The sequence below is a fragment of the Rhinolophus sinicus genome, linkage group LG03 (genome assembly GCF_036562045.2).
Source record: "Rhinolophus sinicus isolate RSC01 linkage group LG03, ASM3656204v1, whole genome shotgun sequence".
Taxonomy (NCBI): Eukaryota; Metazoa; Chordata; class Mammalia; order Chiroptera; family Rhinolophidae; genus Rhinolophus; species Rhinolophus sinicus.
In genome coordinates, this window is record NC_133753.1 from 192,305,397 (window position 1) to 192,317,887 (window position 12,491).

General features: G+C 42.0%; 1 protein-coding gene across 3 annotated transcripts in view; it reads left to right on the forward strand.

Moving 5' to 3' along the window:
- CTNND2 (catenin delta 2) overlaps positions 1-12,491 on the forward strand; it is an 826,448-nt gene that overhangs the window by 472,220 nt on the left and 341,737 nt on the right. The window lies entirely within an intron of this gene.

Sequence of the window (12,491 nt, forward strand, 5' to 3'; positions counted from 1 at the left end):
CATGATTTTGATCATGCTTTAATGTAACGGGGAAAATGTAAATTTGAAAAATGAAAATGTGTCTTGGACAACAGTTCATGATGGCGTACTCTGTTCACTCACTGCCTCCCCTATACCTCAGACCCTCTGAAAACTAAAGTACAGAATTTCAACAGAGAATGAAATTACGAAAAAGACAAGGACATGGAGGCCAGAGGCCACTCGGTGGGTGTCACCCACAAGCAAGTCTTTTTAGGAATTTCCTAGAAAGCAAAGTAGATAGGAGTGACAGACAATTAAAATGCAGACGTTTTTCCCAAGAATTTGCTCTGTCGGCCCTGCAGAGGTGGACTGGCCATCTTCAGTGAATTCTTAGACAGGCTCAAGGGTCGGAGTAGAGGTGGCGGCCTGGGGAGAGAGGTGAGGCTAAAGATGAAGGGATCTATTGGAACTCAGTTGGCTGCCTCATCCCACTCACAGCCCCTGTCTCCTGCCAACATGGTGCCAAGGAACCAGTGCCTCCCTGCAAGGTAAGGAACAGATGTGTGCCCCTGAAGAAACTGAAAAAACTGAGAAGCTTTGACTTTGGTTACGGCTGCCCGTGACCCCAATAAAGTTTATTTCATACAGACATGTGGGGTGATGGCCTGGTAAGGGGTTTGGGGCTGCACCCCCACCTTCTCATTCTAGAGGAAACTACCAGCCTGAATGCCCCATTGTCCCTGTCACAAATTCAGGGACACCCAGTGGGAAACACTTCTATGTAGATTATAGCAGAAGAAGGTGCTGGTTTTTTCTCAAATTTGATTAATTAGCAAGGATTCCTGAGGTATTGGGGAGAATTAGTAGCATAAAAAGTAGAAAACTGACTGTCTCTCAGAAGAAACAGTGATAATTTACAGAATAAAAGAGATTAAAAGAACGAAGCAAAAACTTTAGGTTTTGTACTGAGAAGGATTAAAGAAGATCTTGTGTTTATTAAGAACTGGATGATATATGAAAGGATCAAAGAACAAGGAAATCTTTCTAAGCCGTAAAAATATATTAAATTAAAACTGTGATAGAATGTCTGGAAAACAGTCACAGAAATCACTTGGAAGATAGACCATAAAGGGAAAGCGACAAAAACCATGAGGATAATACAGTAAGAGCCTTGAAGGACAACTCCAGGACATCTAACATATTACTAGAGTCCCAGAAAGAGAATGGAGAGAAGCAAATTATCAATGAATTACTACAGAAAAGATTCTTTGCAGCTGAGGGACGTATGCCTCCATAGGAAATACCCTATGCTTGGAATAGAAAACAATTCATATTCTATGGCATGAAATGTTAAAGCACCAACATAATATTATAATATTATGCCACCTGACTTCCAGTAGTGATGCTGGATGATAAAGAACAATCCGGTGGTCCTCTTAACATTCTGGGCGAAAATAGTTTTCAACCTAAAATCTGCACGTAGCCAAATTATCCATCCTCTGTGAAGGGAGCACCACATATCTTCTGACTTGCAAGTATTTATAAAATCTATCTCCTGTGCACCCTTTCCTAGAAAGCTGCAGCACTTGAGGGTGTATTCTAGCTACATAAGGGAAACATGGTACCCAGAAAGCAATGGCTACGTCTAGAATGAAGTCCCAAGGCAATGAAGAGAGGTCCCAACGGGAAAAAGAAGTCAGTGGGGCAGTAGGCTAGCCAGCAAGGAAAGGTGGCCTCAGCGCATGAAGGTGGATAGTCGTGAATGTTGCTGTAAGTCCCAAAGAATCTGGGTAATTTTAGTATCTAAGGACAGAACAATTCAAAGAATGAGTCAGTAATGGATTTCATTGTAGATGAAGAGCAAAGAATTGTGGTTGCATTCCACTGAGTTCTGCAAATATAGAAGGCAGTGGTTTAGAGCGTGGCTTTAAAGGCTTTACAGATGTAGGTGCATGTCCTGGTTCCATTACTTACTAGCTCTGTGACGTTAGACATTTGGGTTCAACTCAGCAAATATTTGCTAAACACCCATTTTGTGCCAGGCACACTTCTGGGTGCTGGACATGCACCTGTGAACAATAGAGGCCTACGCCCCTGTTCTCTCGGAGGTAATGATCTGCTTAGATGGTGAGAAGAGCCATGGGGAGAGAGACTAAAGGAAGCAGGGATGTCAGAGGCACCGGGTGGCCAAGAAGCTCTCGATGATAAGGTGTCAACTGAACAAGCACCTGAAGCAAGGAGAGAGCAAGCCTGTGGTTCTCTGGGGAAGAATGCCCCAGGCAGAGGGAACAGCCAGTGCAAGGGTCCTGAGGTGAAAACGTTCTTGGCCTGTTGAGGGAACAAAATAGGGCACCTCTGAGATTGTTTGTATATCTTATAGTGGGGTAATGACAGCAACAATTATGCAGGGTCATTACAAAGATCATCTGAGATGGAGATCATGCCCACCAATTATTTATCATTGTGCACACTCATTGAAAGAGCCCAATAAATTGTAAGTATGGTTACTATGGAGAATCTTGATACCAGCCAAGGTCTACTGGGAATTCAGACAAAGTCGTGACTCCAGGGGTCTCGTTTGACTGGAAGGAGGGTGGGAGTGACATCAGTTCAGAAGTAGCGTGTAACACCAGGTGGTTAGGACATGAGCTATGAGACAGGACCAAGGGCAGGGCGGGACACGTCCTGAGGAGGCTCAGGAAAGGGTCCCTGACAGAGGCACGTTTGAGCTTGGGTTTAACGAAGTGCAGCTGTGACAGGTGCAAGCAGGAGAAGACAGGTATAGGTCAGGAGGGACGGGTTCCACATTAGTTACGAACAAGTGTCCAGCGGTGCCGTGAGCCCTGGTGGGTTTAAGGCAGAGCTGGGCACCCACGTCATACATGAGGTGAAGGCTACAGTGTTCTGAGGGCTGCTCTCTAGAGCCGACCCCATTCAGGAGGCACTGGGGAGATAGTGACGGTCTTCCTGAGTAGAGATTCTATCCACTTGTTTTTTTGTGTGTTTTTTTTTTTTAATAAGTGGCATTGAGATTTTTCTTTGAAACAATAAATTCTCTAGAAGGTCTTATAAGCTTCTTTTCACTTGGGGTTAAAGATCCCAGGAGTATGAGAATGAATATTTGAGACATTAGAGATTGGAGGAAAGATGAGAGTAGGTGAAAGTATGAAGAGAAACAGATTACCATGGGGCCGGTTCTGGGGCCCCCACAAATGAACCAGCTCACAGGCTTTCCCTTCGTTGAGAAATGGGCCAGGTACTGTGCACTGAACTCTGAGAATCTGTCATCTTTCTGTAGTGCTGCAGGTTGGACAGATGACGGGTAGAAATAGGAAGCAATGGGAAACTGCCTTTACAGATAATATTGAATCAGAGAAGGAACTGACAGATGGGAAGAAGGATGCAGAGACACACGCAGCCCTGCATCTGTTGGCTGCCCGGACTGTGGCTTCCTGGCTGGGTCCCCAGCACCTCACAATGGGGAAGGCTGGCCAATGTCTGACCTCATGCCGTGGGTTTTGCCCACTCTCCAGCCTCTGCGCTTCTGAACTTAAAGTCAGCGGGGTGTTGAGGGTGAAATATCCCTGGGTCTCCTGTCAGGGCTTAAACACTTAGGTCACAGGTGTTAATTCGGGCACACAGGCCTCTGCCAGCTACTCACTTCAAGTGTCAGCATCAGGTCAGTGATGACAGTTACCCGGTATCTCTGTCTTAATAAGTAAGAGGCTTTGAAACATTTTTAACACTTTTATCAGAGTAGTAGTAGGGATTATGTAGAGAACAACTATTTTAGTAAATGTACAAATAACCTTAAATAATAACTTGAAATCTCTCAAAGTGGAGTTAATTTGCAACTAAGCCTCCATCAGAATCCTTCCCACCACTGTTTAACCAAGGTGCATTTTGTAATTTTTAATACAAAAGTGTTTGTCATATATTAACTCCATGTTACACAGAATGTATATATTTTATATACGACATAATTTTTACTTATATATTCTAAGTATATGACAAAGATTACTATATACACCCCCATATATCTGTATGTGTATATATGCATACCCATAACCAAACACATAGACATGTACACATAACTTTGCATTTGCTGTGGAATAACTAAAGTGAAAACTCTAAAATACCTGGACTAATCCCAAGTGGCTCTATTGGTATTTATTGTGTTGTGTCTTCCCAAAGCACCGACACTGATACAAAGAAGACAGTACCTTGAATTTTTCCTGCATTAAAAGAGGCAGGCATTTGACTAAGTGGGCACATGGGCTCCCCAAGGGCAGCTGAGGCTCGTGCATGTTTCAGAACCCCTCACCACGCCTTTGCTAGCAGATATTCAACAAGTATTTTTAGTGACTATTGTAAAGTAACGAGTGAGTGAAAGAGTTGTTTTCCATTGATAACCGGAAGTCATCTGTAGTACACAGAGAAGGATGCACACAGAGAGACCAGGTTCTCCCCGAAGTGAGTGAAACATTAATAAGTGACCAATGGCCACCAAAGACTTGACTCTGTGGGTACTGCAAATCTGTGAGATAAAATGCCTGCTGTCTCACCTCCGAGTTTCCCAGCTCTTTGGAAAGTGACTTCCTGTGTTTTTTACTTCTCAGTGACAGTGCTAACAGAGGCCTACATAGCAGTCCTGGAATGTCATAGGCTCACTATGGAGCCAGCAGCTCTCCCCATGTAGCTCTAGAGGGTCTAAGAAGTAAGAGATCATAGCAACAGATGACGCCTATTTTATGGTGTCTGAGTACTGAGGACCTGCCCCGGAACCCATGGAGAGAGACGTGGCAGCAAAGGCAACCCCAAGAAAACCATTGTTGATTTGACTGAGTGGACTTGAGCAGCCCCTCAAATTCTGGCTTGCTACGTAAATATCTTCAAACAGATTTCATAGTGTTGATTTTTCCTACTTGGCTTCCTGGCCCCACAAGTGCTATGTCATTACACAGGGGGAACACACCCTAAACCTCGAATGATACGTGCATTTCCGATGTTTCTGGCTTCAGTCTTCGCTCTCCTTGAATGGACTGGCACCCTGTTAAATAAGTCAGAATTCCCCTTACAAGATAAGCTTCTTTTTAATAATTGATGCAGAAAATGGAAGTCAGTATGCATTTCCCTCTAGAATGAAACACTACACGCACTGGCACACACACGCACCCAGGTATTCGTTCAGGTCTTCGCTGGTTAGAAGCAGATAACGCCACAGTCCCCTCCACGGCTGAGTCAACTGGTTGTTCTTAGCATGGCCACCAATAGCCCCTTCACCTTGATAGCCTTGTAGCAAATACGTAGTGTTTGTTTTGCATTGGAAGAGTCAACACAAATCGATGTTAGTACTAAAAAGACATCACTAACTTCCCTGCCGTACCATACCCACTGTTGGCTTAGTAGTAACTTCTTTGGATAAAGACAACAGATGAAAACTGGGATGAAAGAATCATAACTCTATCGGTCTCATCAGTGGTGCAGTGTATTAGAGAATTCATGTTTTAATAAATATCACTGGTATTCCAATAATAATAATTTAAATATAATTCAGTCACTGATTGGATCCTAAAATACACACATATAAATAGTAAAGCTTTTAAGTGGTTAGAAAAATTTCAAGGAAAAATTTTAGCCTTCCCAGAACTGTTTGTTACACACATAATTCCTCTCTTCTCAAAACTCTTTTTTTATGCGCCAAATATGATGTTGAGTCAAATAATAAAAATTTAATACAGTGTTGATATAAAGACTTTCTAAAATGTAAATATAGAGAACGGCTAATCCATGAAGTGGTATATTTGCTGTTTGCCCCCCCATAAATTATGTTGAGGGTTGATGTTGTCTTTTTCTTCTGAAATCATCACCAAGGCCACTCCGTGAGTGTCAGCGAAACATAAAGCTGTAGAAAAATTATGAAGAGAGAATGTGTTTTAAGCTTACATTTTAGAAGCTAAATCTATAATTTTTGAAAGGACAGCAAATTTGTGCAGCCTCTCTATTACATATCTAATCCAATCTGAGTAAAAAGCCCTGTGTGTACGGTGCCGAGATGCAAAACCTCTTAGTTCACAGATGTTTCAAAATACTTGAACCGATTTATGGAGGAAAATGCCTACTTAAGCCTAGTTTTTTCTGATAAAACCCATCTCCCTGTCCAGACATGGAGAATTTCATCTGTGCCCTTTGATGGGGAAAACCACATACACAAAAATGAAAACTTAGCTTCAGGTCCACATTCCAGAAAGCAAAATGGAAACTGTGGTCCCTTGAAGCCGACGCCTGTCTGTCTGTCCTGCTTTGTATCTCAATATAACAAAAAAAGATGGGTCAGGAAGACCTTGTTCGGGATTCTTTCCATGGACATATCCATAATGATCCATAGCAATTACGTCTGGAACCCAGACTCCAGATGTACTGTCCCGGGATTGCACTGATGGTGTGTTGAGAAGCAGCTGTCGAAAATTAAATGACACTCACTGAATGTCATCTGCCTTGTTGATAACAGAGAATATCTGTTGATAAAGGAGAGAGAATATGAGAGTGGCAGTTAAAAAACTCTGCTAAGTGACTGATTAATAAAGCGCCAAATCGTAGATCGCTCTGCATCAGCAGTTAATTAGACCAATAAGAAGATATCGGTGAGCCAAACTCCTGGTCCGTTCCATTCAGGACGCTGCTGCCAAAGAAGAGAGGAGATGGGGTTAGGAGCACATTTAAATAGGAGGCGCCTCCCAGGTCAAAAATGACATTCGCAGATAAAACTTTTTTACAAGTTACTGTCAAAAGACTTTAGTAACAAGCCTGAAGTCAAATTCTGCTGCCCTTCTGTACAAAGATATTACAATTCAGAATCCACCCCCTGCCAATAGCTTATTCTGCCCAGTCTCAGCTGAGAGGGATTTGGGGTGCCTGGGTCAAGTCTTTCTTAGTGTGCTTTCACCAGCTTCCGTCCGCACTGTCTCTCACTTGAATGATTGTGGGTACACTGAAGTTATTTTTAGAACAAGTCCTAAGAGTTCACAGGATACAGGGTTGTCTGTGCAATGACCCACCCACACCTGATACAGAAAATCAGGCATTGCACAAAAACTTGTTAAAAACGCAGACCTCAAAGAAGTACAAATTGGTTGTTACACAGTAGACATGGGGATGTAGGGTATAGCGTAAGGAATATAGTCAGTAATATTGTAATAACTATGTATGGTGTTAGATGGGTACTAGATTTATTTGGGTGACAGATGGGAGGGTGTAGGGGACAGGGTGAAAAAAATAAAGGGATGAAGAAGCATAAACTCGTAGTTATAAAGTAGTCATGGAGATGTAAAGTAAAGCATAAGGAATATAGTCAATGATATGGTAATTATATAATACAGAAACAAAAGACTGTGAATGGGTCCTAATGAAAAACAGAATGAATTTGTTTCAGTCTATTCAGTAATGTGGTGTATCCTGGTAGTAAATATTATTTGAAGAAAGCAAGAAATGATAAATTGAGGGTGGTAATACATTAGGTATTTCTTTCTTTCAAGTATGTCTGTCTCCCCTCTCTCTAGGGGGACAGGGAGGCTCTCAGTCTGATCCAGCTAGAATTGTGAGTTTTGGGGGTGCTCATTAAGTGCAGATTGCCACTCCCTACTAGGATGCACCAGACAGAACCGAATCTTTGGAGGGCTGTATTCAGGAATCAGCATTTCAAAGAACCCCCAGATGATTCTTTGGAGAATAAACAGAGATCTGAGAATTAATCATATTCTAAGGAATGAAAAGTCAAATAATACATACACATATCTGAGCTGAATCTTCAGTCGTGCAATTCTTATGAGTCTATGTGTGATCTTCCACTGAATATTTCAGATCCTTTTGATAAAAAATGTAGTTACTGTGATTGTCAAATTTTGAGTTTCACAGAAAATAACTGTTTGGTTCTTGCAATCAATTATATTATGAATTCACAAAGAGTTCATATACTAACTGACATTTCTTTTAAAACACAATATGGATGAAATAGGTACTACTTTATGTTCCTGCAGTGCCTTTATCTCTGTTGCTGCCGGATTGTGATGACTGGCTTGTTTCCAAGGCCAGGGACCCGGCCTGTCATAAGCACCACAGTGTCCTCAACTTGTAGAACTTGCCCAGACACTCCATAAATATGTGTTGAATGAATGAATATATTGATCAATATGGATTAACTAGTACATACAAATGATACATGTAAGATCTGACATGTGGGCATTTATTTACAGAACAGTCTACAAACGATAAATGGTTCATGCTGCTGGTCGGATGAAAAATGATAAATGTTGCTTATCACCTGTTGGATTCTCTGACCCAGTGAAAATGTGTGGGGACGAGACACGCAAGGCAGGGAGGGATGCTGTAGCCCTCTCAGCTTCATCGTCATTGTCCATGTCACAACTCCCTGCAGTCTGGCTTCCTACCGGATTAGCAAATGTTTGCTGTCTTCATTTTGCAGGTTTAATTTATGCCATATCCCTTTCTAAAAAGGGTTCTACCTTTTCTTCGTCATTGTAATGTTTCTGTCCCTTTTGGACTTCATTCATTCCTGCGTGCTTTCCAATTATCCATTACCAAGCAATGCTATTTTCTTTTTAAGAAAAGAAAACTGTAAGATTTACATTTTGTAATATTTTACAAAATTATCAAAAATTTTGCCATTTACAATATTTCAAAATTAAATCTCTAAGTTGTTTTTGATATTTTGGTAGTTTATGTTAACAGGCATTTGTTTTGTTCTAACCATAAGACGTATTTTCATGAGATGACATAACTCCTTGATCCTAAGATTGATTGACATGCGAATACCTGCCTTAAGTTGTTTCAGCAGTGGGAGAGCACTTTCGTACGTGATCACTCTCCCCTCCCACAATTTCCTGCTGTACGGATGCACGTGTTGTTGTCTGTATTTCTGCACGAGGAAACAAGGGCTCAGAGAGCTTCAGTGACTTGCCTGATTCACCCACCTGGTGAGACACATATCTGAGGCCCAAATCCTGTGTTCTTATTGCAGATTGTGTAGGCAAAATTGACTCAAGAAACAGCAGTAGAATTCCTACTTTATATGCTATTTCTTTTGCCTTCAAGCTGTTGAGCATTGTACACCTACACTCGTCAAGCCACTGTTCGTGTGCAGAATTTGATGGTGAGACATGCCCTCTAGCTCCTACATAGGAGTTGCTCATGTAAATGGTGGTGCAGAAGTAAGAAGCAGGGGACGTCCCAGGTCTAGTGCCCCCCCACTCTCCAGGGGTCCAGTGTGCCCACGCCTCTGAGCCCCTGGAGCCCATAGCTCCCTCTCTGCCACAGCACTGAACCCTTTCCTCTCTCCTCCCACCACCAGTGCCACAGCTGAGTGTCCAGGAGTGGCTTGGGTTCTGAGCCATCTGAGCATCCATCCGAATTAGCCCTAGCAGTAGTGAGCAGGTGACTGGGGTCTTATGACAAATGGTAGCTCTCGCACAGCAACTGTCTCGGGCCCTCTAGTACATCAGTTTGCAGGTTCTCCCCGTCCTCTAGGGCTCCTGGGCCTGCAGGAGGCGTGGCCGGCACAGAGGACCCATGGGGCTATTACAGTAACCTGTGGCCCTCCTGAGTCACAACCTCTCTTAGACTGTAAGCCAAGCATTCATGTTTCAGACGTGAGTCTTCAAACCCATTGATTTCAGAATCACCTTACAGGTGAAAATTGCCAGTTCCTGAGCTCAGTAGACCAAACTTTGTTTTGTGAAGAGAAGAGGTAGGAAAAGTAAAACCATGTGACAACATTGCCATGTTGGTGTCGGATGATGTAAGCACTGTTGTGGAAAATGGTCATAAAACGCCATACAGACACAGATATTACATAACCTCTGTCTGCAATGGTGGGGAAACCTTTGCTGCAGTCAGGCTGGGCTGGGGGGTCTGCTTTCCTTCTTCTCGTTGGCCCGTCCATGTTTCCATTGCACTTTGCCACTGCAGTTCTGCACCCTTAGCTTGGTCAAGGAGAGACTCCATCAACATAACTGTCCTGGACATCTGTGGCATTTTGGACCAAGTCAGTTTCTCCAGCATTTTGTTCTTTGAATCAGCATATGTGTACACCACCTTATGAAATTTTGGAGCGTATTCCCAGAAGAGGTTGTGTGAGAATTGTTTCTTCAAATGGCCCAAAATAAAATGGATCTTGTTAGTATGGTTCTGACAGGTTCTTTCTTGAGCACAAGTGGTAAAAGGCATGAATTCCAGAACTTGTACTCTTAACCTCGGATTCCTTGCCTCTCTTCTTTTTCATTCCATGTTTCCCCGAAAATAAGACCTACCCCGAACATAAGCCCCAGTTGAGATCGTCAGCCAGACGGACGCATTTAGTACATTATGACGATGTTCCAAAGAAGATGATGTGACTGTATTTGAATAAATGTAGATTGTTGTATATGAAAAAATAAGACATACCCTGAAAATACGTCCTAATGCATCTTTTTGAGCAAAAATTAATATAAAACCCAGTCTTATTTTTGGGGAAATACGGTTTAAGACTCGGTCTTATTTTCGGGGAAACATGGTAGTTCAGTTTCTTTTGCCAATTAACTGTGCCCACCTGTGAGCAATTGAAACTTGATCTAATGGGTAAAAAGCAGTATAAACAATGCTCCTTTTAAAAAGCCTTATCTTATTCAGCGCCTTGCATAGGGCTCAACTGTGCAAACGTGTTTTGCACAAATGTGTCCACAAGAAAACATGGTGAGCTTGATAAACACAGGTTTATCAAGAACATGATAATAAAAAAGTGTAGTGTACTATTCAAATCTTTACTAATTGTATTTTTTCTTAATACCAGCACCTAGAAAGTCTGATATCCACAGAGATAGACCTTAAGTAAGATTCTTGCCCCTTGCCTAGGACCATCGGTCATTAACATCTGATTCATGGCATTCTAATAAAGATGCCTTAATGCCCAGTAAGTGTTTAAAATAAGAGGCTTTTCACACACGCCTTCAGATCATGTCACCACTAAAAGAGCCGTAGGTTCTTTCATTACTCATCATTAGATGTTTTTAGAGGCTTAGAATCAAGGATTGGTGATACAGTTACCATTCTAAATCTACCAGCAATGGGTAACTTTTATTTCACTATACCACATTTAGATACACACTTACACACAGATGTGTTTCATCTTGTAAGTGGGCGACATAAACTTATGGTATTACAGTACTGTAAATGCATTTTCTCTCATGATTTTGTTAATCACATTTTCTTTTCTCTAGCTTACTTTATTGTAAGAATACCATATATCATACATGTAGCATATAAAATGTGTTAATTGACTGTTTATGCTATTGGTAAGGCTTCCGATCAACAGTAAGTGATTGGTAGTTAAGTTTTGGGGGAGACAAACGTTACACAAGAATTTTCAGCTCTGTGGGGGTCAGCGCCCCTAACCCCCACATTGTTCAGCATCGATTGTAATGACGGTTTTCTTTTACATTTGTCAGTCCTTAGCAATATCATCAAAGCCTCCAGAAGTAGGAAGAATTGATGGCAGGAACTCAAGGAATATCATATTTAAAATATGTTCCTGGAAATTCTGAGCATGAAATAATATTCAGTGTGATGTTGGCATGTGATAAATCAGATGCAATGAACCCAATTATGCAAAACAGTTATTTTGGACCTATCATGCATCTCAGTGCTATCTAAATCAGGGTTGATTTAATGACGAGCAAAAGAAAAGGTAAAGAACTTGCCTGGCCTGTTCATTCCTCAAAACATCCCATGATTTTTTTCTTAACAAATTCAGAGATTTCTCAGCACTGTTCCAGTCATTCAAAAATCCCCTGTTTTCTGTTCATTTACATTGAAAGCAGCCTGTGTAAAATAGTAAGACATATATCTGTTGGCAATCTCAACGCTTTTGAATGACATTGTCTCAAATATACTAGACAAGAATATTAAAATCCTTTAGTGGTTAGATGATCCTGAAGAAAGAACCTAATCATTGTGCTTTGAGGATCTGGGCTTTAAACGTGGCCACCAGGGACGGCCTTGGATGAGCAGCACAGGAAAAGCTGTCCACAGACCCACCAAAGTCGAGGGCTCCCAGCACCCTGTTGCTTCAGGCTGGGATGGAGAAGCCCGAACAGGGGCTGTTCAAAGGCAGCTGACAGTCAAATCCCAGCATGGCACGTGGGTATCAGTGTTGGCGACTTAGCTGAAGGGTCTTTCCTAAAATCAGCTCAGCCCCGTTTGTTCTGTCGTGTTCTGTACTCACCATTGTTAGGTAACCTTCCCTCCTTGGTCCTCCCTGCCCTTCATTGGCCTTGGCCTTACCTGTCCTCTGCCTCAGTGGAGGTGATTCCTCTGGCACTTCTGACTCCAACGAAATATTAGCTCTCAACCAACAGGTTCCTTTCCTTGTGTCAGCTCAACCTCTTACACTCATAAAATATTATTTCCCCATGTGCTGAGGTTTCCTGGTCCACAGCATTGCTTCAAAGCCACACCTCTTTCTATAAAGTGCAACGAAA